This window comes from Anabrus simplex, chromosome 6 (assembly GCF_040414725.1).
Source record: "Anabrus simplex isolate iqAnaSimp1 chromosome 6, ASM4041472v1, whole genome shotgun sequence".
NCBI classification, from domain to species: domain Eukaryota; kingdom Metazoa; phylum Arthropoda; class Insecta; order Orthoptera; family Tettigoniidae; genus Anabrus; species Anabrus simplex.
The window spans coordinates 309,607,052-309,633,891 of NC_090270.1; positions in this window are offsets into that span (position 1 = coordinate 309,607,052).

Genomic DNA, 26,840 nt, shown 5'->3' on the forward strand with positions numbered 1-26,840 from the left:
GTGAGAAACATCTACTTTGGTAAAATTTCCCAGATAAATATAGCTTGTTTTAGTCCAGCTTGTGTTTCTGTCTTTACCAGAAAGAGGAAAAGAATGACAAGACAACCAGAGCAGAATATTCACTTGGGTGCATCCTGTCAACTAAACATAATTTTCCTGTGATGAAACAGTGAAGTGCCTAGTGAAACATTTTACTAGTTTTGTTAAGCCTGATAAATCTGGAGATGGCCTACCTTCCTTTATAAGGCTGCATTTTTCGTGGAAATGTCTACATGAGAAAGGTGTTTCAAGAATGTTTTGAATTACGCACTGGCACATATTTCCACGTCACGGCACTGACGACATCATCATCATAACTTAATCTATAGCAGATTTAAAACAATGTGAACTTACAGTTTCACGCACTGACGCTTGGTGACAGTACAGTCATAGTTTCAACAAAAATACACTGCGAAATTTTACTGGTATTTTTCCGTCGCCGAATTATAATAGCTTCACTCGCTTACTGAGTGTGAGTGCAACAACGTCAAACGAGGGAAAATCCTCCTCACGACGTATAACACAAGTTACATTGATAAATAGTGGCACAAAACTCAAGAAAACTTCGCCTATAATCCAAGAACAACACTACAAAATTTCTCTATATACCACCATTAGAGGGATCCAAATACAAAATTATTTTACTTCGCGCTTAGCTCTGTGTTCATGCTGGACAGCTTAAATATTTTTCTGCGGCGATCCGAAAACATACTGTACACGTGCCATCAATGAATTGCTCGAAAAAACTGTATACATGCCGAAAACCTAAAATAAAAAAGCATTCTTCTATATTTCAATTGATTTCATAAACAGGCTCTATTTTTATTAGCAAGACGACATGCAAGTGTCTATACTGTTAACATGTTGATATTTTTCTTGTAGCCTCTAGTATGTGGCATTTAATGCCAAGTATTAAAACTAACATGCCTTACCCACGTGCCTTACCTAAGCTAGCTGGCCTGTCACTGTAAATTGCTATCGGGGGAGGGCCCACAGCCCCGCCCCGCTTCCAGGACAAGGAAGCTTCAAGTGCATGCATCAAGCAAGCGACTTATATTTCGCTGGAGTAGCTCTCTTTTACGCCGGCAAGGAAACCCAGCTCGCTGGAGAATCTGAACTACGGTAGTGCGAGAGGATTGTCGAGACAGCTGTACTCGGTTTAGATATTCACAATTTTTTTAAAACTTTATAAAAAGCATTGTAAGAAATAATAAGAAAAAGTAAATACATATTTACCCCAGTAGGTCTGGGGTAGTTGGGGTTTAGTGCACACCACTGCGTACATCCTTAATCGTCATTTTGGATAAAATGCAGACTTACACAAGCAAGGAAGCCTTTCTTAGGAAAATATATTTGCTCATTTCGGACATTGATATAGGAATTAGAAAGATCTCTTTGAAGACGTTCGTCTGGAGCGTGGCATTGCACGGAACTAGCGATAACTAGCTCAGAAAGAAAGAGAATAGAAGCCTTTGAAATATGAGGTTACAAAAGAATGCTTAAGGTTAAATTTTAATTTCGTGTGGCTATTTCAAGCCGAGTGCAGCCCTTGCAACGCAGACCCATCCCCCGAGCCTTTAACGAAGGAAGGTTAAAATCCCCGACGCGGCTCGGAATTGAACCCAGGACCCTCTGAACTGAAGGCCAGTACGCTGACCATTCAACCAAAGAGTCGTACGTGCTGAAGGTGAGAGGAAATGCCGAATCAAGAATGAAGAGATACTGAATTGAATTAGTTAGAGGGGAAAGGTTTGGCGAAATTTGACCGGAAGGAGAGATAAAATAATAGGACACATTTAAACACACCAGCACTTGTTAAGTTAGTTTTTGAGGGAAGCGGTAGAACAAGATATGGACATGAAAAACAGATTAGAGTACATGTATAATGTCGTACTTACGTAAAATAGAAAAATTAGCAGAGGACAGGGTGGCATTGAGGGCTGCATCAAAACAATCTCTTGACTGATGACCCAAAATAACAATGAAATAATGCATTTCTTCATACCTATACTACAATTGGATAATTTACTTTTTTTTAATACAAGGCCGAACACTGCATAATATAACCAAACGTTTGTGTTAAACTTGTGAGGCCTTTCTCGCGTATTATGATCTGCTTGGTGTTCTTAATATTGATATACGAATCTCTGTTGTTACAGGCAATGTAATTCCATCCACAAATGTTTGCTAATCCTCTGTGTCAGTCAACATTGCAGTATCAGCCAGATAACATATTTAACCTATTGCAGAGACGGATTCTGTGCAGGGTGTGTTAATGTGATTAGACATCACAGATTGCGAGCTAAATATTAACCGGAGGACCCCGACTGCCCGCAAGATAAATTTCTGCCGGTTTTAAAGCAGCCAACTGCGAATGGCGGTCAGTTTTGGGTATAGGTCAAATGCGCGAGGTGATTATTGCCGCATTTTCCTTACCACCTTTGGTGACAGTGACTCTCTGTGAATGCTAGTCTATTCGCCAGTCAAAAGTATGGTTAAAAATGTAGTTAAAATAACAGTGACATGTGCTTGCCCAAATTAATACAGGGCATTTGCAAATAAGTTAAAATATGCATACCCTTATTAGAACACGGCATATTCTTACACTATACACTTTATAAATTATGTGGCTTGCGTGTAATGCACTGGTGGGGAAAATATCCAAACACCATGAAATAAGGAATCTAAAACACGGAAAATATTGACAATATGTTTCTCGGGGTAACACATTTAATTGTTCAAAGGTACAAAACTACAGGTTAACATCCGCGCAAAGAAAGCTATCTTGAATGTGCCATGCTGGTCCATTAATAACCGGTCCAGTCGCCTCACTGTTCAATGCAGGCATGCAAACGTGCATGCAATGTGTCGTACAGGTGCTGGATGTGTCAGCTTCGGGGATCGAGTCCCATGCTTGTTGCACTGTATCCGTCAATCCAAGGATGGCTAATGCCGGTTGTGGATGACGCTGGAGTTGTCATCAAATGATGCCCTATACGTGCTCGATAGGGACAGATGAGAAATCAAGCAGTCCAAGGCAACATGTCTACACGCTATAGAGCACGTTGGGTTACAACAGCGGCATGGCAGAGTACATTATCGTCCTGGAAGACACCCCCGGGAATGTTGTTCATGAACGGGTCGAATCACCAGACGGACGTACACAACTGCAGTCAGGGTGCGTGGGATAACCATGAGAATGCTCCTGACGCCATAGAAAATTGCTCTCCAATCCAAATCTCCCTGTTTGTACAGTGTGTCGACGACGCAGACAGGTGGAATGCAGGCGCTTACTTGGCCTCCTTCTAACCAACACACAGCCATCATTGGCACCAAGGCAGAATCGTCTTTCATCGGAAAACACAACGGACCTCTACTCCATCCTCCAATGAGCTCTTGCCCGGTATCATTGAAGTCGCAGTCGGCGGTGAATTGCTGCTGTAGACGTAGTCCCCTGCGCCACAGTCATATGCCGAATACGACGGTCTTCCCTCTCGGTGGTGCCACGGGGCCGTCTGGAGCCCAGTGTTCTTGCGAGCGCACCTTCTCATGACTACTGCTGTCAGCACGCATGCGCAGTGGAGACATTCCTGCCAAGTCGTTCTGCAATAGCGCGTAAGGAAAATCCACCTTTACGTGGCCGTATTATACGGCCTCGTTCGACCGCAGTGAGCTGTTGATAATAGCCTCGTCATCGTCGTAAAGGCATTCTTGACCCACTCACAGTCACTCCGTCCAATATCACAGGTAACTGACGCTCTCGCACAATACAGCCCGTATGTAAAGCAAACCTGATATGCAACGTCATAGGGCCGCTATTAGTGCCACGCTAATGCGATTAGCGGGAAATTTGAATCAACATAATTTTTCAGATGTATAAACACACCTACCAATGTTCGTTAATCTAGCACAACCCCTTTTTAGTGTTCGGATATTTTTTCCGCTAGTGTAGTAATAAACATTCTTTGGGAAATGCAATCGTGAAGTAATTCCCTGTGATTTCAAAATTAATTCCTGTATGTACCGCCTAAGCTTTTCCAGTCAGATTTAGATTTGTAAGTATTTCTTCTTTTCCTTCTTGTTCTTCTTCTTCTTATCCATCTTCTTCTTGTTAAAGTGCCGTATCTGGTCCCCCAGACGGTGGCAATCACAACGGAGAAAGAACTCCGTTCTTTAGCTTACTTGAAGAGTTGTTTCGTGTTGTTAATGAAAGTCCAACCATGATATCAGTGGTCTACCAGCTTTTCGCTTACCTTCTATCTCGCCTTGTAATATCAGGTGTAGTGGATCGTGAATTTTATCTCGTAGAACATGGGCTGAATAAGCTGTTTTCCTGGCTTTGGCGGTGTATGCCAGCTCAGCTCTAGTTCTTCTTAACACTCCGTTATTTTTACAAAATCTGTCCAGGGTGTTCTGAGCATTCTCCTATGTAGGCTAACCACATTTAAAAGACTTCTAAACTGTTCATGGAAGAAGTTTTGCTATTCCAGGTCTCTATTCCATAAACCCAATTTGACTTCAATATTTCAACAGCTCTTGTCTGAGTTTGATATTTATACTATCATCACAAAAGAATGACCTCATATTTTGGAAGTACTTGTGTCATTAATTTTATTGACCTTGCTTGCTACGTTTGAAACATAACGTCAATAAAGTTGTATATATGTAGATGTGCACCGTCAGAGCTAAGCTGAAGCTCCTTTGTAATGTCTCGCAAACATTGATATTTCTTTCTGCTGTGATAGTGTCAGAAGTTGTAATTTGTGGGGGATATTGTGTATATTTGAAATTGTTTGTTAAATAATTGGTAAACGTTGTAACAATCCCGTTATTGGGTTTCATGCTAATTAGATCTATTTCCTCAGGAAATAGCAAGCTATTCCGAATACCCCGTACAACCATCGACAAATGTCAGTACTGTTTAGTTTATATTCGTAAGATTTCACTGCATTTTTTATCTTTCCCTCTAAGACTTCATCAAATAGAATCTACAACCTACTCTAGATTATGACGGCCACTCCTGACTAATTGCTTAATGTATTTCAAAATCAGCCACAATTACGACGGTTCAAACTTAATATTATTACAGGCATTTACGACTTTAGTCGACATATTCTCGTACGTGACTGACGTTTTTTCGGTATTAATCATAAAAATAATGGTATATACTGACTATTACTGAAGACACGAATTGTACATAATTGGTAAAAATAGCTATAGAAGAAATCTGAATATCCTCTGCAAAGTTTGATTTTTATCACACAGAGTCCTGGATTACTTTCCGTTGCAAAGCAAACAATGTATATGTTTTTTAAATCTTCCCCTACTTGCAGGCTGCCTAAGACAAAGAATATACTAAAGTACCTTTATTGAAATAAATTAAAAGTAAATTACAAGTCCAGGATCTCACTCTGGCGAATTTTGTCTGGGGATCAAAAGAGAATATTTGACTGCTTTCAGTCCCCAGTCGTTGAACACCTTGGAACTGATACTGAAGTTATTCATCAGCTCTATCGTCTTCTTCGGGACTGTCCCACTTGTACCGATGATAGGCCCCCTCACTTCTACGTCGTCCAGCTCGTATTTATTCATACAATACGACACTGTAAGCAGGTAGATAGACTTCGTCTATTCTGTCTACTTCGTCTGGTTGGTCGGAGGCGGTTTCAAGTCTTACTATGAATTCTAATATATATTTTCCCCTTCTAATGGTAATCATGTCTATCCTTCTCGTACTGCCATTTACTCCGATGCCATAGACTTCCGCATGCACTTAAAATTATTTTCACGGAGTGTTTGTGCTATGTTTAATATCGTTAAACAGAAGCAAATTTTCATTTTTCACAATTAATATTGTAATTTCCTGCAAACTCTGTGAACATCGTTCAACGTTTTTGGTAATGGTGGCAATACATTCCGTCACGATAAATACATTTCCTAATGTAAGTCACGTTTTTACTTGAAATGTCAACTCCTTCGCATGCAGATTCTTTCCGAATCAACTTTAATGGCTTTTCAGACTCATTTCTAAATCGTTCTGTGCATTGCATTATTGGAGATGAAACTGATTTTACGCACGGTCTGTTCTGCTCGTCTATGGAATCTTCTACCATATGAATTAAAACTGCTCCCTCTTCCCCACTACCTCCACACAGTGAAGAAAATATTTATCTAAATATAAACCGCTATACGAGGTACATTACTTGTATAACTTAGAGTTTCAATAATGTTGTGTGCACGTACAGTTGAATATGGGAAAGTATGTATGCGTGCGGGTGTGGGAGTTCTTGTGAATGAGCATGAGCTCGGAAAGAGTGTGTATACAGCGGTATTGACTAGGTCTTTTTACTCTTGATATGCATAGCATGAATCAAAATAGAGAGAGAGATTTATTAAAGAAATAAATCATCCGTCCTCCAGCGCGGGTGACCAGTTGAAACCGGAATACAGTTTCAATTTCAATGAAGTCTAAAAATATCAAGAAATGAAAGTTTAGTCGTTGATGCTGTTATCTTCTTTTTTTCCAGTGTTAGTCAATCACGTTCTCAGGTACAGATGGAAATGAATGATTTGCAGAGAGTCCCTCACTATCTGTATTACTATTTTTCTAACTCGCAGAATGGAACTTTCAAGTTTTGTAGGAAGTTGGATGTCTGATTCGGGAGGGTGCCTCTTGCTCCGAATACCAGGCTTCTGACAATCCTTGTTCGATATGTATTTTATACTTAGATGACAGGTAAAGGCAACCATGGAACATAAATACCTTGCATTTCTAGGTTCACATCCTGAGCCTGATTAAGGTCTCTTCCAAAGCGAATGGTGGGATCTAAGACCATCGCTTTAATGTCCTCTCTGTTTATGGCTACGATGTCCGCCCTCCGATTAGAATCATCGGTAGAGATGCAGTGAACCTCCTCGTGCACCTCCCATACACGCTGTATCAAGCCTTGAGCAGTCGACTTTCTCACACGATGGTGGCGATGGTTGCGCATTAGTTCAGTGCTCCGGCAGAATCCCAGCAAATGTCCAAGGGTTTCTGTCTCGTTGCAGCCATTTTGGCGGCAACGGGTTGTGTTGAATGACCTACCGGGAACTGACCTGACTGCGGTGAGGTCGCATGTCATTTGAAATTGAATTGAAATTGAAATTGGAATTGGAATTGAAATTGAAATTGAATTGAAATTTAAAATTTAAAATTTGCAGATGTTCAGTAGAGTGTACGTAAACATACATGTGGGGATGGATGCAGTTCTATCTACCAGACCTCAGGAAAATAAAAAAATAAATAAATAAATAAATAAATAAATAAATAAATAAATAAATAAATAAATAAATAAATAAATAAATAATACAACCTGTGACAATAAAGTTCGGTGAATAGTCCTGTAATACCAACATAGATGAACAATATACGACAGTGACCTTGCTGCCCTTCGAAATAATCCCCTTCCATAACTAGGCACTGCTGAGATCGGCGATACATGTCCTGGAAACTTTGCAGGAAGGTTTTCTATGGGATGGTCTTCAAACGCCTCGTCACATTTCGTTGGATGTCAGGAATATCGTCAAATCTCTTTCCTTTCAAAGCGAGTTTGAGTCGTGGGAATAGGAAGAAGTCTGGAGGATTGAGATCTGGCGAGTATGGGGGATGTTCAAGTTTCACCACCCCCTTTTTTGCCATGAACTATCGTACCTGAGACACCAGGTTTCATCTTCAGTGACAACACAGTTCCAGAAATTTGGTGTCGTATCCGCCGTTTCCACAAAATCCTGTGAAACCTATGAAAACGTGCCTGCTTCTGATCGTCAATAAACACGAGAAAACGTTTCCCTCTTCCCTAACTTCTAGGTAATGATTTGTCGCATTGATTCACAGTTAATCTGCAGTTCATCCGCTATCATTCGCACAGTTAATCGCCGATCGTTCGTGATTAATATCCTCACCTTCTCAACGTTTTCGTCACTGACGGTGGTCACCGGTCTTCCGCTACGGGGGTTGTCAGAAACACTTCCCCAGCCTCCTCGAAATCGGGCGAACCACCCGTACACACTCTTCAAGGACAGTGCTTGATCTTCATAAACACCTACAGCATTCCATGCGTTTCTTTAGGTGCTTGCCAAGCTTAAATCCTTACATTGATGTTTTGGTCGTTCATGTTCCTGTTCGCAGTTCATAACCAACGCACTAAACACGCACTGTGTCAAACAGGCCTCACACGGCACACACACCACGATGCTCAGCTAAACAACGTTGGGAGCAGGTGGTCAAAACCTGCTGCTACGCAAGTGCAGCGTTGTGTGTCGCCAGTGTTGCCGGATCGACCGTTCTGACTTCATTCATCGAACTTTATTGTCACAGGTTGTAATAATAATATTAATAATATTATTAATAGACTTTAACACCCAAAGAGAATTTCTACAACAACCTGGCAAAACAATAACTATGCCGATGTGGGAGATGAGACTGGAGAAGCGCATAGAGGCCATCAGACAAGATATTTCTCGTATGGAATAGTGCATTAAGGTCCAAAGGTCAAAGAAGCTGTTAAAACTGGTCAAGCAGATTATGTAGAGGTACGAAGTTCACACAAAGTATGATGAGGAAAATGTTACTACTTATCAGGTCCTAGATGCACTTAAGCAAACGTTGTCAGTTTTTTCATCAAAGTTTGAAGCATACAATAAAAGTGCAAAGAGGAAACGGCATAATGCACTATTTGATCGAGTTGAGAGATCATTACATCGGGAATTTCAAAAGTCCCAGACTTGTTCAAACTCAGATTACCCGACACAGTAACAAGTTGAAGAATTCTGGAAAGACCAACTCGCAACTCCTATCAAATACAATGAAGACGCAATTTTGATAGCTGAGGAAGAACAGACGCTTTGGCAATGTCAAAAAATGCAACATGAACCCCTGACGACTTATTTTGTAACTAGCATTATTGTGAATCTTCCCAAATGGAAAGAACCTGGACCCGATGAAATTCAGAACTTTTGGTAAAAAAGATTTTGGAGTGCCAACGAGAAATTAACACAGTTGATCAAAACAGTGGTGAGCGATCTATCACAAATGCCAACATTTTTAACTCAAGGTATCACATACACTCCCTCAAAACATAAGAAAAATGTCAATTATCCTGCGAGATGTCGACTTATTACGTGCCTCTCCACATTGTACTGTACAAGATCATAACATCATGAATAACCAAACGACTCTACGAGCACTGTGTGCAGAATAACGTCTTTGCAACACAACAGAAAGGATGCCAACGTGGTTCGAAAGAATTTGAGGATCAGCACATCATTGATGCAGTCGTATATGGACAGGCCAACACTATGTATCGCAACCTACGCATGGCATACATAGATTACAAGAAAGCCTTTGATTTCGTGCCGCATAGCTGGCTACTAAAAGTGCTGGAAAATTTGACGGTTGATCCGCAATTCAACTCCCTGTCTCATTCCACCCTAACTGGGAGCACAAGAATGTGTCTCAACACATCTACAGGACACACTGAATCAGATACCATAAGCATAAAGCGTGGAATATTCCAAGGAGATTTCCTTTGACTCCATTGTGATTCGTCTTGGCAATGAACCCATTGTCGAGGATATTGAACTCTACTCCATTACATCAAACTCTGTGCAGCCAACCAGCGACAGCTTGAACAACTGCTGAGAATCTCTGAGGGCTTCTCGAAGGACATAAGTACGGACTTCGGGATTGAAAAATGCCAAATGGTTAGAATGGTCAAAGGAAAATTATTGGAAGAAGATACGTTTGAGCTGAGACGTGGTTGATCAATGATAATGATGATGATGCTTGTTGTTTAAAGGGGCCTAACAGCTAGGTCATCAGCCCGGTCGATCAATCAAAACAACGATTTTAAACGAGCCTTACAAGTACTTGTGTATCAAACAAACATCGCGCACAGAACACACAGTGGTTAAATATGAGTTGGTTGAGGAATTCGTTAAACTGACTCGGTTAATCCTAAAATCAGGCCTGAACAGCAAAAATATGACTAAAGCAATCAAAGCCTATGTGGCACCAGTTCTTAGCTACTCCTTCGGAGTTATCAAGCGGAGAAAGACTGACGTTGAAAATCTTGAAAAGAAACTTCGCTGCCTGATGACCAAGGAACGAAAACACCACCCAAAGTCAGCAGTTGAGCGGTAGACTCTGCCACGCCGTCTGGGTTGTCGTGTTATTGTGGACATTGGAGCTCAGATATCACGGCAAGTAGCATCACTGAGGGAGTATTTTCATACATCGTCTGAAAACTCAGACCTGCACCGAATGATATGTGAAGTGGATGATATAACTCCGTTACATAACCACCAAGGCCTAGAGCGATAACTAAAAGGATATGTCGATTTAGGAGCATCGAACTTTTGGTTGACTGCAGGGAAAATATTCCCTGAAACAGAGGGTTTTACGTTGGCTGTACAAGACCAAGTCATTCCAACCACAATCTATCTGAAAAACGTGGTGAGAGACCCAACAATTACTTCCAGAAGCTCACACTTTTCATGAAGGGAGTATAAGGAACGCCGCGATATTGTTGTCAAGAATTTGTACCAAGAACTTGCTATTAAATGCAGACCAGTTGCTGAAAAACTTCTCTATTTTAAGTGCATCCCTCAAACTGTACTCGAAAATAACGAGATTAAAATGTACTGGGACGGAAAAATGATCACTGATAAGACGACTATCCACAACAGACCGGATATGGTGGTGTTGGAAAAGGAAACAAAACATTTCCCTGTGATGGACATAGTTGTCCCGAACAACGGAAACCTCCATGAAAAGAATACCGAAAAAATCAACAAGTGTACACCAATGGTGGGGCACATTCAAAGACTATGGTACTGCGAAGAAGTGATAATTGTACCAACCACCCTTTCAAGTACAACTTCTATACCTAAAATTCTGGTGGAAGGACTAAAGAAGTTGGATGTCAACACCAACATCTACAAGGCAGAAGGCGGTGGTCATTGCCACGACTTGAATTGTTAGGATATTTATGGATTCAAATTCTACATAAAGATGTAGTGTAAATTAAGGTTTATTTTGCTTTGATTTCCTGAAATCTATTCAATTTCTCGAATATCATCAGCAAGAAAGTGTGTAAAATCAATAATAATGATAATAATATACAAACTATCAACGGTTTTGTGATTATGACTCACTTAGTTGCTAAATAAAATGAGTAGTAGTAGTATTATGTAAAGAAATACGTTGCTTACATGTTATAACAGTACACCTCCACGATAGTTATGGCTACGTTTCTCTTTCTCTGCGAAATTTATATTCCTCTATAATAGACAAATTTTGTCCTCTTCAATTGTTCGTAATTGCTGGGAAGCGTTGGAATCCATTGTTGTATAGAAACATATACATAAGGAGTACATCGTTGTTCATAGAGCATGCCATTATATATACTCAAAACAACTGAAATTCGTTAACAGTTCTACCATCCCTACAGCCACAACTATTCTCGAAACAAATGACTAACATTATTTACTATTAGTGCTGTCACGCTTCTGTTAATTTACACGAGAATGACTCGCAAGCATTTGACGTAGAGAATTTGTGGTACACGGGCTCTCGCATAGTTGGTCTGTTTTATTCAGTCGCGGCCGCGGACTTGGGTAAAAATTGACCCTTTAGCGCTCAATCGATACCTGCCCAAATTCAGTAGTATGAATGAGAAATTACCCTAGCCAACTTTGTGAAATGATAAATTTCTAGATAGACTGCCATTTAATTATGACTTTAAATATTGTATTTAATCTTATATTGAGGGAGCCTCCGTGGTTCAGGTGGCAGCGCATCGGCTTCTCACCGCCGTATACCGTAGTTCGAATCCCAGCAACTCCATGTGAGATTTGTGCTGGACAAAGCTGAGGCGGAGCAGGTTTTTCTCCGGGTACTCCGGTTTTTCCTGTCAATTTCATTCCAGAAACACTTTCCAATATCATTTCACTTCATCTGTCATTCATTAATGATTGCCCCAGAGGAGTATCACAGGTTTCGGCAGCCGGCACAATTCCTATCCTCGCCGCTAGATGGGGACTTCATTCATTCCATTCCTGACACAGTCGAATGACTGGAAACAGACTGTGGATTACCATGTTTTTCACCTTATATTGCATTAATTATATTAAAGCTAAGCCATCTGCATACGAGCCATGTAGATCTCTGAAACTGTGGAAGGTGAAGGTTTTCGTTATTCGTAATCTGAGCACTTTTTGAGAAATTAGTGGTCAGCTATTTTCTCAACCGCCTTTTGTCCAGAAATTAACTTGTTACTCAGATCAGGTGTCGGCAGACAGAACCGAAGGGCATGTGAATTTCCAGAAGAGTACATTTGGACGGTCCTGGACTAAATATTCGAAGTGGAAGGTCAGCAATACCGACGATTAATTGACCAATTACAGTTCATGTTGGCTGCAAACAAGGAATAATTTTACACTCCACGTTTTTTCAAGTCCCATCCCAGCCAGACCGAACAAATGTTTGATTTACATTCAACGGTGACTTAATATAAAAGATATATGTAATATGTCTGCAACACGGAAAATAATATAATGTTTTGGACTTAAATGACGAAAGAGCTAGGGCAGATTCTTTGGTGGTTTCCCTCTTAGTAGCCTCTTACGAAAAGCAGGGGTACACTCCATCCACAGAGGAGATAAAGAGGTCCGATGAATTGACAGAAATTTTTAGTTTCAAGATCTACGTCCAATAATATGGCAGGTGATCCGGCACACGACATTTCCATCCCATGTCAAAAGATAGCCCCACCTATCAAGATATACATCCAACAATATGGCAGCTGATCCAGCACACAACATTCCCATCCCATGTCACAAGATAGCCCCACCTATCAAGATATACGTCCAACAATATGGCAGCTGATCCGCACACAACATTCCCATCCCATGTCATAAGATAGCCCCACCTATCAAGATCTACGTCAAATAACATGGCAGCTGATCCAGCACACAAAATTCGCATGCCATGTCGCAAGATAGCACCTCCTATCAAGATATACGTCCAACAATATGGCAGCTGATCCAGCACACAACATTCCCATCCCATGTCATAAGATAACCCCACCTATCAAGATCTACGTCAAATAATATGGCAGCTGATCCAGCACACAAAATTCCCATGCCATGTCGCAAGATAGCACCTCCTATCAAGATATACGTCCAACAATATGGCAGCTGATCCAGCACACAACATTCCCATCCCATGTCACAAGATAACCCCACCTATTAAGATCTACGTCAAACAAAATGGTGGCTGATTTAGAACACAATTTTATGGCCATAAATATTTGAAAGATCCATATGATGAAGTAAATTCTGATGCCTTCAGTGACGTTACTGTGTGTAAGGGGCTTTGATATGAGCTAGCCGAGACGTCAGTCAAAGACACTTGAAACTCGTTTAAAACATAAAAGGTAGAGTTCAGGTACGCGGCAATAACTTGAGTAAGAAGAAGTAATGGAAGTCACAATATGAAGATAAAGTTGGAATTCAAGAGAACAAACTGAGGCAAATGTTTATTTTTAGGAAGGAGAGTTAGGGATTGGAATACCTTACCAAGGGAGATGTCCAATAAATTTCCAAATTCTTTGCAATTATTTAAGAAAAGACTGGACCCTAATGTAGATCTGTGGTGATTGATTGATGGTATAGATAGATGACAAACATTGGTTGCCTGGTTACCACGCCGTCGAATTTCTGACTACGCCAAATTGATGGTAAATTTCAGATGTACTCCCAGCCCAAAACACATACATGTTAAAACCAAATATCATGTAGACATCATCTCCATCCTAGGTCTCATGATTATTCCGCTCGGTACGATATACAAATCATTAGCGCAATTTTAAAATGGTGAGTGACTGAAGAATAAGCCTATTCAGCTCTATGACATCTCTAACGTCGCACTGCTGATATACATTTTTACACAAGAACATACAGTTTGCTACAGCATCAACAGTATTAACTGGGTAACGTACGCTGGAACTGGGAGCGACTTAAAGCTTAAACAGTGCCATTGTGGTATCTACCGAGAGTTTCTAGTACTTTGGCATCTCATGCATATGGCTTTGGTTGCTGCTGCCACTTTTTGTTGTTCGTGCAATGTGAAAGTTGGCCCTGTAGGTTGAGGAATGATTTTTAAGTATAAGAAATAGATTACAGTGACAACACTTCACCAATCCAGTAGTCCGACACAGCGTAGCTCCATCGGTATCACCTGAATGTCTAAAAACTGAAGTCTGGGCTATAGATTTCTGCTGAAGTTGGGCAACACGAGTGGTGATCACGCTTTGCTGGACCTGAAGGAACCGGGCGAACTGTTCGGCATTCATTTTAATAGCGACTAATTAAAATATATAGATACTGGTATGTTGATAATAGGTTAATATTTGTCGAAATTTGTAAGAATCACACAAAAGACAGAATTCAACTCAAGTATATTTCGATCAGTTTGCATAACGTTGATTACGTTCACTTATCTGTCTATTCTTTTATACCGCAAGGCATTACAAAGCTGTTGCCTCGTCGTGTTCCATTTTGTTCGTAAGCAATATATTTACTCTTTGACCAAATTTGATAATATGAAGCTAGCTAGTCCATAGATGTAATTCGTTTGAGGTTACGTTATTTGATAGCGTATTCAATGTCTTCCTTCTACCTCTTCGCCAATTTCTTGTGACATTTAATCAACTACTCTGAATCAGGAATTAATAGACTCTGTCGGAGATGTGGGAAGGATAATCACCGTGCGAAAGATTGCCACATTAAAAATCAAACATGGAGTGCTTAGGGTGTAAAAAGGAAGGCCATATTGTAAAATTCTTCATCAGGACCCTAATAGGAAAAAAGGAAAAGAAAAAAGATCGAGGCAAAATTCTATCAATCGAACTCAATACATAATCGACATCCGACAACATTCTAAGACAGTCAGTGGCAAAACGGACTGGTATTTTGCAGCATAGACTTCGGGGGAAAATGAGTGAAGTTTGAGGTAAACTCCGGCTCCTACGCAGACATCCATTTGCAAAATTAAATGCAAATGTTAAATTTAAATGTAAATAAAACATTGCATTTCATTCTTATACTCAGAACATTTTTCTGACCGCCTCTGTGGTGTAGTGGTTAGTGTGATTAGCTGCCATCTCCGGAGGCCCGGGTTCGATTCCCGGCTCTGCCACGAAATTTGAAAAGTGGTACGAGGGCTGGAACGGGGTCCACTCAGCCTCGGGAGGTCAACTGAGTAGAGGTGGGTTCGATTCCCACCTCAGCCATCCTGGAAGTGCTTTTCCGTGGTTTCCCACTTCTCCTCCAGGCAAATGCCGGGATGGTACCTAACTTAAGGCCACGGCCGCTTCCTTCCCACTTCCTTGTCTATCCCTTCCAATCTTACCATCCCCCCACAAGGCCCCTGTTCAGCATAGCAGGTGAGGCCGCCTGGACGAGGTACTGGTCATCCTCCCCAGTTGTATCCCCCGACCCAGAGTCCGAAGCTCCAGGACACTGCCCCTGAGGCGGTAGAGGTGGGATCCCTCGCTGAGTCCGAGGGAAAAACCGAACCTGGAGGGAATACAGATTACGAACGAACGAACATTTTTCTTCCAAAGTTAATGCCCGTATCAAATTCAATGACATTTTAACTGATGAAGAATTTTATATTTTAGGAGATGCATTTCCTGCTATCATTTGAAGACCATGGATTCGGAGACTTGATATCAGCATGAAAGATATTAATCAACAGCAGTCGGTATCACTCTCAGAATCTCATATTAATTCCACAATCAGTAATATTGATGAGCTCAGTAAATGAACTGAATAGACATATGGCTTTTAATGCCGGGATGTCACAGGAAGGTTTCGGCCCGCCAGGGGCAGGTCTTTTGATTTGACCCCCGTAGGCGACCTGCGCGTCATGATGAGGATGAAATGATGATGAAGACAACACATATACCCAGCCTCCGTGCCAGGAAAATTAATCAATGATGGTTGGAATTCCCGACCCTGCCGGGAATCGAAACCGGGACCTCTGTGACCAAAGGCCAGTACGCTAACCATTTAGCCATGTAGCCGGATATGAGCTCAGTGAACAGTATTAACTGGTTTCTGAGGAGAAGATTGGTTTTGTTCCTGGTTTCATATTTACGCTTATCTGCGAGAAGCAGCAACCCCAGTTTTCCACCAGGAGCGTGAGGTGCCTTATGAACTGACGAGTCTTATCGTGCAAGAACATGATTCACTTGGGATTATCCCCAAACCAGAATGCAAGAGGCTTTACGTCGCACCGACGCAGATAGGTCATATGGGATAGGAAAGGCCTAGGAGTAGGAAGGAAGCGGCCGTGGCCTTAATTAAGTTACAGCCCCAGCATTTACCTGGTGTGAAAATGGGAAATCGCGTACAACCATCTTCAGTGCTGCCGACACTGGGATTCGAACCCACTGTCTCCCGGATGCAAGCTCACAGCTGCGCGCTCCTAACTGCACGGCCAACTCGTCCGGTCAAAGCAGAATGCTCAAATTGGATTTCACCAATGGTTATCATTCCCAAGGCAGATGGAAGAGTGCAGTCGAGCAACATTCGGACCATTACAACTGACAGAGGAGTTTACCGGATGAACCGTGTCTTATTTGGCAACAAAACAGCACCATCGGAGTTCAACAGGATCACGGATCAGATTCGACATGTTCCCAAGACTGAAATTTATTTCGATGATATTGTGATACATGATACCACGACAGAGGGATGCACAGCAGCTTTGGATGCCTGTCTCGAACAACCACATAAATTTGACTTACACCTCAACCAATACAAATGTGTACTTTTTCCAGAGGAAGTCAAGTTTTCTGGGTATGTTCTCAACTATAACAGCATGCTGAAATCCTCAGATAAAGTTGCTGCCATCACTAACATGCCACGACCGAATTCAGTTGATGACATTTATAGGGAAAAGTGTAGCATTCCAACCGATGAGCTCGCTGTAACACTGGGGCGAAACGCTGGTAATTTCACTAGTGGAAAAGCCTAAAGACTTAAAAGCCAAACCAAACCCATGGCACTACAGCCCTTGAAGGGCCTTGGGATACCAAGCGAACTCTGCTCAGCCCGAAGGCCTGCAGATTACGAGGCGGCGTGTGGTCAGCACGACGTATCCTTTCGGCCGTTATTCTTGGCTTTCTAGACCGGGGCCGCTATCTCACCGTCACATAGCTCCTCAATTCTAATCACGTAGGCTGAGTGGACCTCGTACCAGCCCTCACGTCCAGGTAAAAATCCCTCACCTGGCCGGGGATCGAACCCGGGGCCTCCGTGTAAGAGACAGGCACGCTACCCCTACTTCACGGGGCGGGCCTAAAGACTTAAAAATCTTAAATGTTTTTAACATTTGCAGTCGATGAAATTAAATTATTTTTTGATATAGGCCAAAGGCAGGCATTTATAGAAGTGGAGGCACATGCTTCCCCTAATTCACCGTCACTGCATTGTCCTACGTAGAATCTCCCTGTGTGAGGGGGCGGTAGAATAACACACACGGTATTACCTGCCTGTCGTAAGAGGCGACTAAAATGGGCTCCAGGGGCTCTGAACTTTGCAGCGTGGGTTGGCGACCATGGGGCCCTCAGCTGAGTCCTGCCATTGATTCCATTTACTTGTGCCAGGCTCCTCATTTTCATCTATCCTACCCGTTCGTCCTTGTTCAACTCTTGTTCTTTTCCGATGCCGACGCTATTAGGTTTGTGAGGGCTAGGAAGTCTTTCATTTTCATACCCTTCGTGGCCCTTGCCTTCCTTTGGCCGATACCTTCATTTTTCGAAGTGTCGGATCCCTTCCATTTTTTCTCTCTTATTAATATTATATACCGGTAGAGGATGGTTGCAATAATCACCACCACTCCTACGTAGGGGGCTTGCAGTGGTGTCTCAACAACGCACCAGCACCTGCGCCTTGGAAAAGTGTAGCAATCCAACTGATGAAACCACTGCTACACTGGGGCGAAACACTGTTAGTTTCACGATTGAAAAAGCCTAAAATCTTAAAAAGCTTAAATGCTTTTATCACTAAGTAAAATGTGCATTCATAATTCGATGACGAAATATAAGGTGCGTAAGAGAAATTCCACCAGTCTTTGGCAAATATACTGACAGATTGCGTTCTGTTGACACAGTCAAATAAGTGATATCGGGAACATGACATACCACTTGTGCGGAGTCCACTAGTTAGGAATATCATACCTTTTCATGTTCCATTTGTTCATTTGCCAAATAAAGGAGTCCTAACATGGATTTCTATAACGTTGACACATTCAAAACAGATCTTAACATGTATGTTTGTAAATTATAATAAAAGTCTCCACTTTACTGGATATTTCGAAGTTCATTATGTGCATTTAATTCCTTAAATGTTCTCTTCGTTTCTTTACTTAATTTTAATCTTAGCTTGTTTACTTAAGTAAATAGACTAATCGTACTGTGTAAAGATGTTATGTATTACCTCTATATGTCTGTACTCTTAATTGCTTTTAAAGAAATAGTCGATTATTTTGTGACATTAAGGTACATCAATCGATGCGGTAGTATCCTTTAAAGGAAAGCGACTCTTTCGCTATCATATATGTCATTTCCTTTTCTGTAGGTTTTGAAGCCTGGAGAACTTGCTTATTTACGTTTTGCAGTCCTTTTATGTCTGTTACAGTCAGTTTACACCGGGTCAACAGGATACAGGTAGGTTGCAACTTGGGTGGCTATAACAAATAATCCCATTGCAGTATCTACCGAGAGGTTCAGAAATTTTGGAATCAAATGTATGGATTTGATTCCTGCTGCTGATTTTCCCTCTATGTGCACTGTTAAGGCTATAGTTAGAAGAGCGACTTTTAAGCGTTTAAACGCTAGCACAATTTCAAGTTGTTCACATCCCAACTGAATACATTAGTAGACCGCTGTTTTCCTCCCCTTCTGAATTTCATTACCTTCGTTTCAGCACTGTCAGTATGGAGCTAATTACCACCAACTTGTCTCTCGAAGTTTTTGAATGCTATCTGGATGATGTTGCGATCTGTAGACAAAAAGGCCATGCATGTCATCTGTATACATTATAAGCTTTACCTGAGTAACGTGGCGTGTCCTTACAAACAATAAAGTAGTTTAAGAAAACCAGAGAAGGATAAGTATGAGCCGTGGGACTTCGGACAGTTAGTTTATTGTACAGGGTGATGAGAGGTGAGGAGAAGTAAGTAACAGATCAGTCAGATCAAAGAAATGATTGCAGAAAAACAATTACCAAGAGAAAATTACGACCCGCAATGAAAGTATAGTTAGAGTTAGATGCGATCCCATTGTAGCCACACATATCTTGGATTCCTGAGACTACTGCACACTGTAAACGACCATGTTGCCAAATTCTCAAAAATCCGCCTCCAATAATAAAATCACTAACTTGCAAACAAATCTGATATTTTAACATATTCATCATCAATCTACCCTACACAATGGAAGCTTTTAGTCAAATAGCTGTGAGTGACGCGCCAGTGTTTCATTGAAGATTGATGAGATATCAGCTGTAATAAAATTCAGTTACTTAACATACGTGTAGCGTTTTACAAGCATCCATGTTGTTGAATAAATCGTGCTTACTACTGTTTTATAGTTAGCAGCGCTCACCATCTGGCAATGACTGCAATCCATTATGATGGCAGTTAAAAATGTAAACCCAAACTATGGAACATTATCTTAAATCTTTTTTAATCTGCTTACCATCCAGGGTTGGACTCAGCGAGGGATCCCACCTCTACCGCCTCAAGGGCAGTGTCCTGGAGCGTGAGACACTGGGTCGGGGGATACAACTGAGGAGGATGACCAGTACCTCGCCCAAGCGGTCTCACCTGCTATGCTGAACAGGGACCTTGCGGGGGATGGGAAGATTGGAAGGGATAGACAAGGAAGAGGGAAGGAAGCGGCCGTGGCCTTAAATTAGGTACCATCCCGGCATTTGCCTGGAGGAGAAGTGGGAAACCACGGAAAACCACTTCCAGGATGGCTGAGGTGGGAATGGAACCCACCTCTACTCAGTTGATCTCCCGAGGCTGAGCGGACCCCGTTCCAGCCGTCGTACCACTTTTCAAATTTCGTGGCAACACTAACCGCTACACCACAGAGGCGGACACATCATCTGTTCTTATAATGGAAGTCGTCTTGTAGCGATGTGTGAAGGCAGGTATAAAAATGTGATAATGGACATGTAGAACAGAGGCACTTTCACAACACCGAAGAAACCTAAGACTTGGTACTGAGGACCCGATACTTTCGATATTTAAACGTGCGGTTGAGTAGCTCAGTTGGTATCCGGTCCCACGGTGTAGGGGGCAACGCGTCCGCCTGTTACCTGGCAGCCCCGGGTTCGATTCTTCGCGGGGTTATCGGTTTTAATTGTAATGATTAATATCCCTGGCCTGAGTACTGGGTGTTAGCGACTTCCTCAATCTTACTTTCCTCAAACACAACATTCCACACTACCGCCATTCCAAGTACACGCAGGTTCATTCAATATGGTGCCTGTAGGGGCAAAAGATCCTTATGGGTCGACGCCCCGAACAAATAGCATTTAAAACAAAAGCTCAGTTGATATACTTAAAGTTGGCAGGTGTGATCCTTACCCAGTCCGGAGGTATTTGAATGTACTCAAATTCGTCTGCCACCTATCAGTAGATGTGTAGTATGCTTGTTGAGTGCTCATCTCGAAGGCCAACTGGATCTTCAACAGCTCTATCACCATTTTTTAAAATTTTTAATAATATTTTTAAAATTTGCTGTACGACACACGGAAACAGATTAGTGTTATGGCGATCTATCATCAGCTACCATATAGGGCATAGGCGACGCCGAAGATTTGTGCTACGAAAGTTAGGAGTGAGGTTTTCTACTGCAGCTTTCCTCACCAAACTAGACGTTACTAATATATACATGTCAACCTATCCCTATGAAATGTAGGCACATACTAACCTCATTGGTAAAATTTTCACACCATTCATAAGGGAAAATGTCTGCGTAAGAAATGAAATTACCAGCATCACTCATACTCCAGTCGCTTTAAGTTAATTATCATCAGAATATATCAATTTTTTAGTTTCACGCTACTGAAATTGAAGGATTTTCAAATGGTCTGTACTTGAAAAGTATCCTTGAGTTGATGCTTTATTAATACGAGAATACATTTTGAAAGTCTTTTACTGTTATAATTATACAATGAGACAGACACAGGGAAAAAACTATTTTTTTCTATTTGCTTTACGTCGCACTGACACAGATAGGTCTTATGGCGACGATGGGATAGGAAAGGCCTAGGAGTTGGAAGGAAGCGGCCGTGGCCTTAATTATGGTACAGCCCCGGCATTTGCCTGGTGTGAAAATGGGAAACCACGGAAAACCATCTTCAAGGCTGCCGACAGTGGGACTCGAACCCACTGTCTACCGATTACTGTATACTGGCCGCACTTAAGCGACTGCAGCTATCGAGCTCGGTAAAAAAAATCTTTGCGCATTGTTCTTCAAACAGTATACATTAAGTGAAATATATTTATAAAAGCCAACTGCCATATATATATGAGAAAGGAAGACATTATTAAAGTAACAAGCAAAGTGATTCACTCACTACATAGTTGCTTGTGTGATAACGCACTCTTTGTACACTGTAATGCGTGATTTCTGTCGCAAACTTGTTCACACCATTTCAAAATGCATTGTGGAGACGGTTCATGAAACTTCTTGTTATTACAAATTGTGTGGTGGCATAACTGCACTGCAAAACGTGTTTCAGTGTGTCTCAAATCAAATCTTGCCTGTGTACACTCAACAGAAGTCATAGCCACCGTAAAAGAAATTCAAATAAATGAGTTTCTTCTTCTCTTTCATCTAGAACAATATTTCTTTGCTTTGTGAATTAGGTGGTAACCTCATCATGGATCTCAAATCTTCAGTAGTATAGAAAGTGCAAAAAATCGCCCTACGTGCAGTGAATTTACAAAAACTGTCAAACTTAATTTTTTACTTAGAGGTGTAACATCTTCTCAAAGAGTACAATCAGTAACGTCAGCAAATTGAGCGAGCATCATTGTATTTTGCTTACGTCGTCTTCCTCACTCGGTGGGAAACGATAACTTTTAGTGAGTGTCGGAGGGCCGGTACTTGCGTGCGGTGGTCTCCGCCGTAATTAACGAAGCCTGGCCGTGCCAAGTGGTAGGGCAGCTGACTCTTCACTACATGCTCCTTGAAGGGAAGGCCGAGCAGCTCGATGCTCTAATGAGGACATGTTCGACAATACTCGCCGAAAGGCTTACAACCTCATAGAAAACTCCATACAGGTCAACATAACTCCGTATAATTATTCTGCATGTAGTGAGCATCTTCATGATCGTCTACATTTACGATGACACTCATATTATCAATTCCTGGTCCAGTTTTTTTACGCTGAAAACATTTCATAGTACAGTAGGTTCCTCATACGACGAAAAACGTAAACTTAAACAATTTCCTCAACTGTTCCAAAAGTTGAAGGTATAAAAGGCCTGGAAAAGTTTTAAATTATGAGTCTTACGTATCTCTATCACACTAAGAAAGAAAATTTCGAAAATCACTTAGGGCCTAAATTCAGCTCCGGTAAAACTACATAAAATCACTTCTTTCTTCACTCGTTTTCTTTCTTATTCAAATCCTTGCCAAATTAACTTATTTACACACTTATTTCCGTAGTGTGTTTTTGTGGTTTCATTCCCTCAGGATTTTTTTTTCTAATTTTTGAAAAATGTCAGCACCGAGTGTAGTTATAACGGCTCAAGTGAAACTGTGCATCGACTCAAATTAGTCCTCGTATTGGTAGAACAAAGCAAACTGTTAATCTAATCGACTGGATAACGATGATTAAGAAAAGGATTGTAATTTTTAGGAATAAATAAAGAATATATTCTCATACTTCACCATATTTTATTTACCTAAAATTCGTAGCTCATGTCCCTAGAATGTTTACAATATTGAGTTGCTTGCCTGAATGGCTAGAACTGTGGATGTTTTCTAATTTGCTTTACGTCGCACCGACAGAGATAGGTCGACTTGACTGTAGTTCGTCCGGAAGGACGTGGGTTCGATTCCGGTCCGGACGTCGACAAATTTAAGAAACGAGATTTCCACTTTCGGAGGTGGACATGGACCTGAGGTTCTCTAAGCCTACACAAAAAATGAGTACCAGGTTAATAGACCGCCTCTGTTGTGTAGTGGTAAGTGTTATTAGCTGCCACCCCTGGACGCCCGGGTTGAATTCCCGGCTCTGCTACCAAATTTGAAAAGTGGTACGATGACTGGAACGAGGTCCACTCAGCCTCGGGAGGTGAGCTGAGTAGAGGGGGTTCGATTTCCACTTAAGCCTTCCCCGGAGTGGTTTTCCGTGGTTTCCTAGTTCCTTTTCCAGACAAATGCCTGGATGGCACCAAACTTGAGGCTACGGCCGGTTCCTTCCCTCTTCTTTGTCTGTCCCTTCCAATACCCCTCAAAATGTCCATATTCTGCATAGTTGATGAGGCCGCTGGTACTGGTCCTCCTCCCCAATTCTATCTCTGACCAAATGTCTCACCCTCCATTAAGCGTTAGAGGTGGGACCCTCATTGAGTCCGAGGGGAAAACCAACCCTCCTTGGTAAACGGATTAAGAAAGAAAGGATAGAATATAATGTTATTACTTCCTTTACGGTTTTCGGAAACATGGCGCCGTAATTTTGTCATGCATATGTTCCTTCACCTGCCTATAAATTTATCAACATAAGGCTGGTGTATTTGAACACCTTCAGATATTATCACACTGAGCCAGAATATAACCCTTCAACGTTTAAGACAATATTTGCAAATCAATCACCTGAATAAATGACAAGTGAATCACAAATATGTCTGTTTACAGGTAAAATCACGGAACGTAGGAAATTTATTGAATAATCTAATAGACCAGTGAACACCTTGTATTAGCACATTAGGAACTCCAAATTAGTCCGTCAGAGGTACAAAGATCGTAGTAATCGATACTTGCAAATATCAGAGTTCTCTGTCAGCTTAGTTCCTTTATGCTCAGTATGGAGTTACTATTCCTCAAACTACCCACACAAATATCAAACTGATGTTTTCCTTTCACCATCACAAGGTGCACTTTGGCCACCTTAACCAGTCGAAGAGAAAACCAAATTTGGCCCAAAATGGAAGGACTGATTAGATTTAACTTTTACCCGGATATTCAGATCATGTTTTGAACTATGTGACGAACAATTTTATGTTGACTTTCCATTTCATTGTAGCCTACTTCTTTACACAAATTGCCAGTTCAAATATTTTAACCATCTTCAGAATCTGCTATAGCATTCGAATTATGGAATATGTAGAATAATTTACTGATAAATTCAATTGGCTTCCAAAGGCATTTTCATTAGAAAATATTAAAAATGATTTTTTTGCGATGAAAAATTATGATTACATCCAAAGCATAAGCTTTATATGAACATTCTAGTGGACCCGTGTTGCTTCGCATCATTCGTTATAAATAGGTCAGGTAACTCGTATTGATATGCCTGTCCTTGTCATATTGTATTGCCCGCCGTTTTTTAACAGTTTTATGAACATTTAGTGTCGTGTGTTTATGACACTTTCTTCCTTACAATGTTCACTGCACTATTGACCGTTCGGGCGTAGACATTTTCAAGCGATCATGCGCTAGATAGTGCAACATACAATTAGCCATGACTGAGGTAGACAGACACCCACTTTCTCAAGAGTTCGTCCCTTTGGCATCGACTTGATATATTTCCGTTTATACGTACGTAGACTGTTTTCTATTTTCAGCATGTAAGTTATTGGAAACGTTCTGACAGCTGTTGAGTATATTTAGAAGCTGGGTCAGAGAATCAAATAGTATCTAGCAGAGAACAGAATTCATCCATCCTCAGAGGAAGTATATACTCTTTGGCTTGACAGGCAGTAGTCAAACATAGCTGCATGCAATCTCATTACTAAGGAAGCAAATCACGTATATCAGAATAATGAAAAGTTAAACGCTTAGAAACCCGCTAAGTGCAGAACGTTTTGCAGGCTAGTGTAAGCCTTCGCCAGAAATTTGGAGTCGTCATTTGTGATTTGACTTTAGGATTACTTAAAGTTTGCTGAACTTAGACAGCTATCAATGTCTGATGATTCACCAGCAAGCAATTCCGAAGAGAATAAACAAAGAATGAAATAAATCGGCCCAGTAGAACGGCGGGAAGGACTGGACAAAGCAGTTTTTATTAAACATTTTTAATATGTACATTCCTCATAATAATGCAGATTAATTAAACAAACACGTATCTGGAATTCCTTACCTTACAACAGCAGCTTACAGATCTAAAATATACATTATTTAATGTAAACACATTCCTTCGACTGTTCAATTTATGCATTCAGAAATGTACGTTCAGGAATTTGTTAACATAAAACAGGAGTAATTGAAATATGGTTAAAATATTTTCCCTTTATGTTATGTCATACAGTCGAATATAATAGAAAATTGTAAAAGAAGAAATGCGTTCACTTTATGATATAGCTAGGAAATGATTAATAGGTAGTCAACGAGGAATTCTTCTGATATTATTTTACTCTGCAAATCAGGGGTTTCCAAGCTTTATTGGTCCGTGGCCAACGCGTTGTCTTGTAGAATATTGCAGAATATTTGGCCTGTTTTAGAATTATTGCAGACGCTACAGAACAGTATCCATAGATCACGAGCCGTAGTGCAAAGCAAATAAACTACTGAAATTTACGAAGAAACGTGTCGATCAAGGATTCCTCGTGGATAAAAGTACTCGAGTTGACAAGAATTTTCTGCACTGAGCAACAAAAGACGGACGATATTTCTTTGAGCATATTGAGAAATACTGGTGTGTTTGTCTGCGGTTCTTCCCTATATTGAACAGTTGTGCAGCAGTAAACAGAAGTCCACTTTGAAGGTATGGGAAGAAGTTCATTGCCTAAATACAGAAGGTTGTGTGTTGACTGGATATCGTTTGCAATTGATAGGTACAACGGATTTGCTGTTGTAATTGGTTCGACATTTAGCTTTGACGACAATGCAGAGAATCCATTTGGATTGAATCTGGAGAATTCGACTTACTACGATGGGTTAGTGGGAACATTGAGGTTGTAAGATTACTGATTGGCGTCATAGGACCATTCTGAAAGTTTAGATGGATGCTTTTAAATGGTAAAGAATTGATTCCAATGTAGTACTTTTCATAATCACAACCACGCTGTAAGTTTCAGTATCATGAATGCGAAATTGCTTACACTGGCTCTAGGGAGAAATTACCAAATTACCGAGCTCGATAGCTGCAGTCGCTTAAGTGCGGTCAGTATCAGGTATTCGGGAGATAGTAGGTTCGAACCCCACTGTCGGCAGCCCTGAAAATGGTTTTCCGTGGTTTCCCATTTTCACACCAGGCAAATGCTGGTGCTGTACCTTAATTAAGGCCACGGCCGCTTCCTTCCCACTCCTAGCCCTTCCCTGTCCCATCGTCGCCATAATACCCATCTGTGTCGGTGCGACGTAAAGCAACTAGCAAAAAAAAAAAAAAAATTACCAAATTACCATGCCCATCACTAAAATATATATGCTTCTTGTGAAAGTAAGTTGAAAAAGACTTTGTTCCTTCTGAAATTAACACCTTGCTGCTTCTACGCTAAAAAT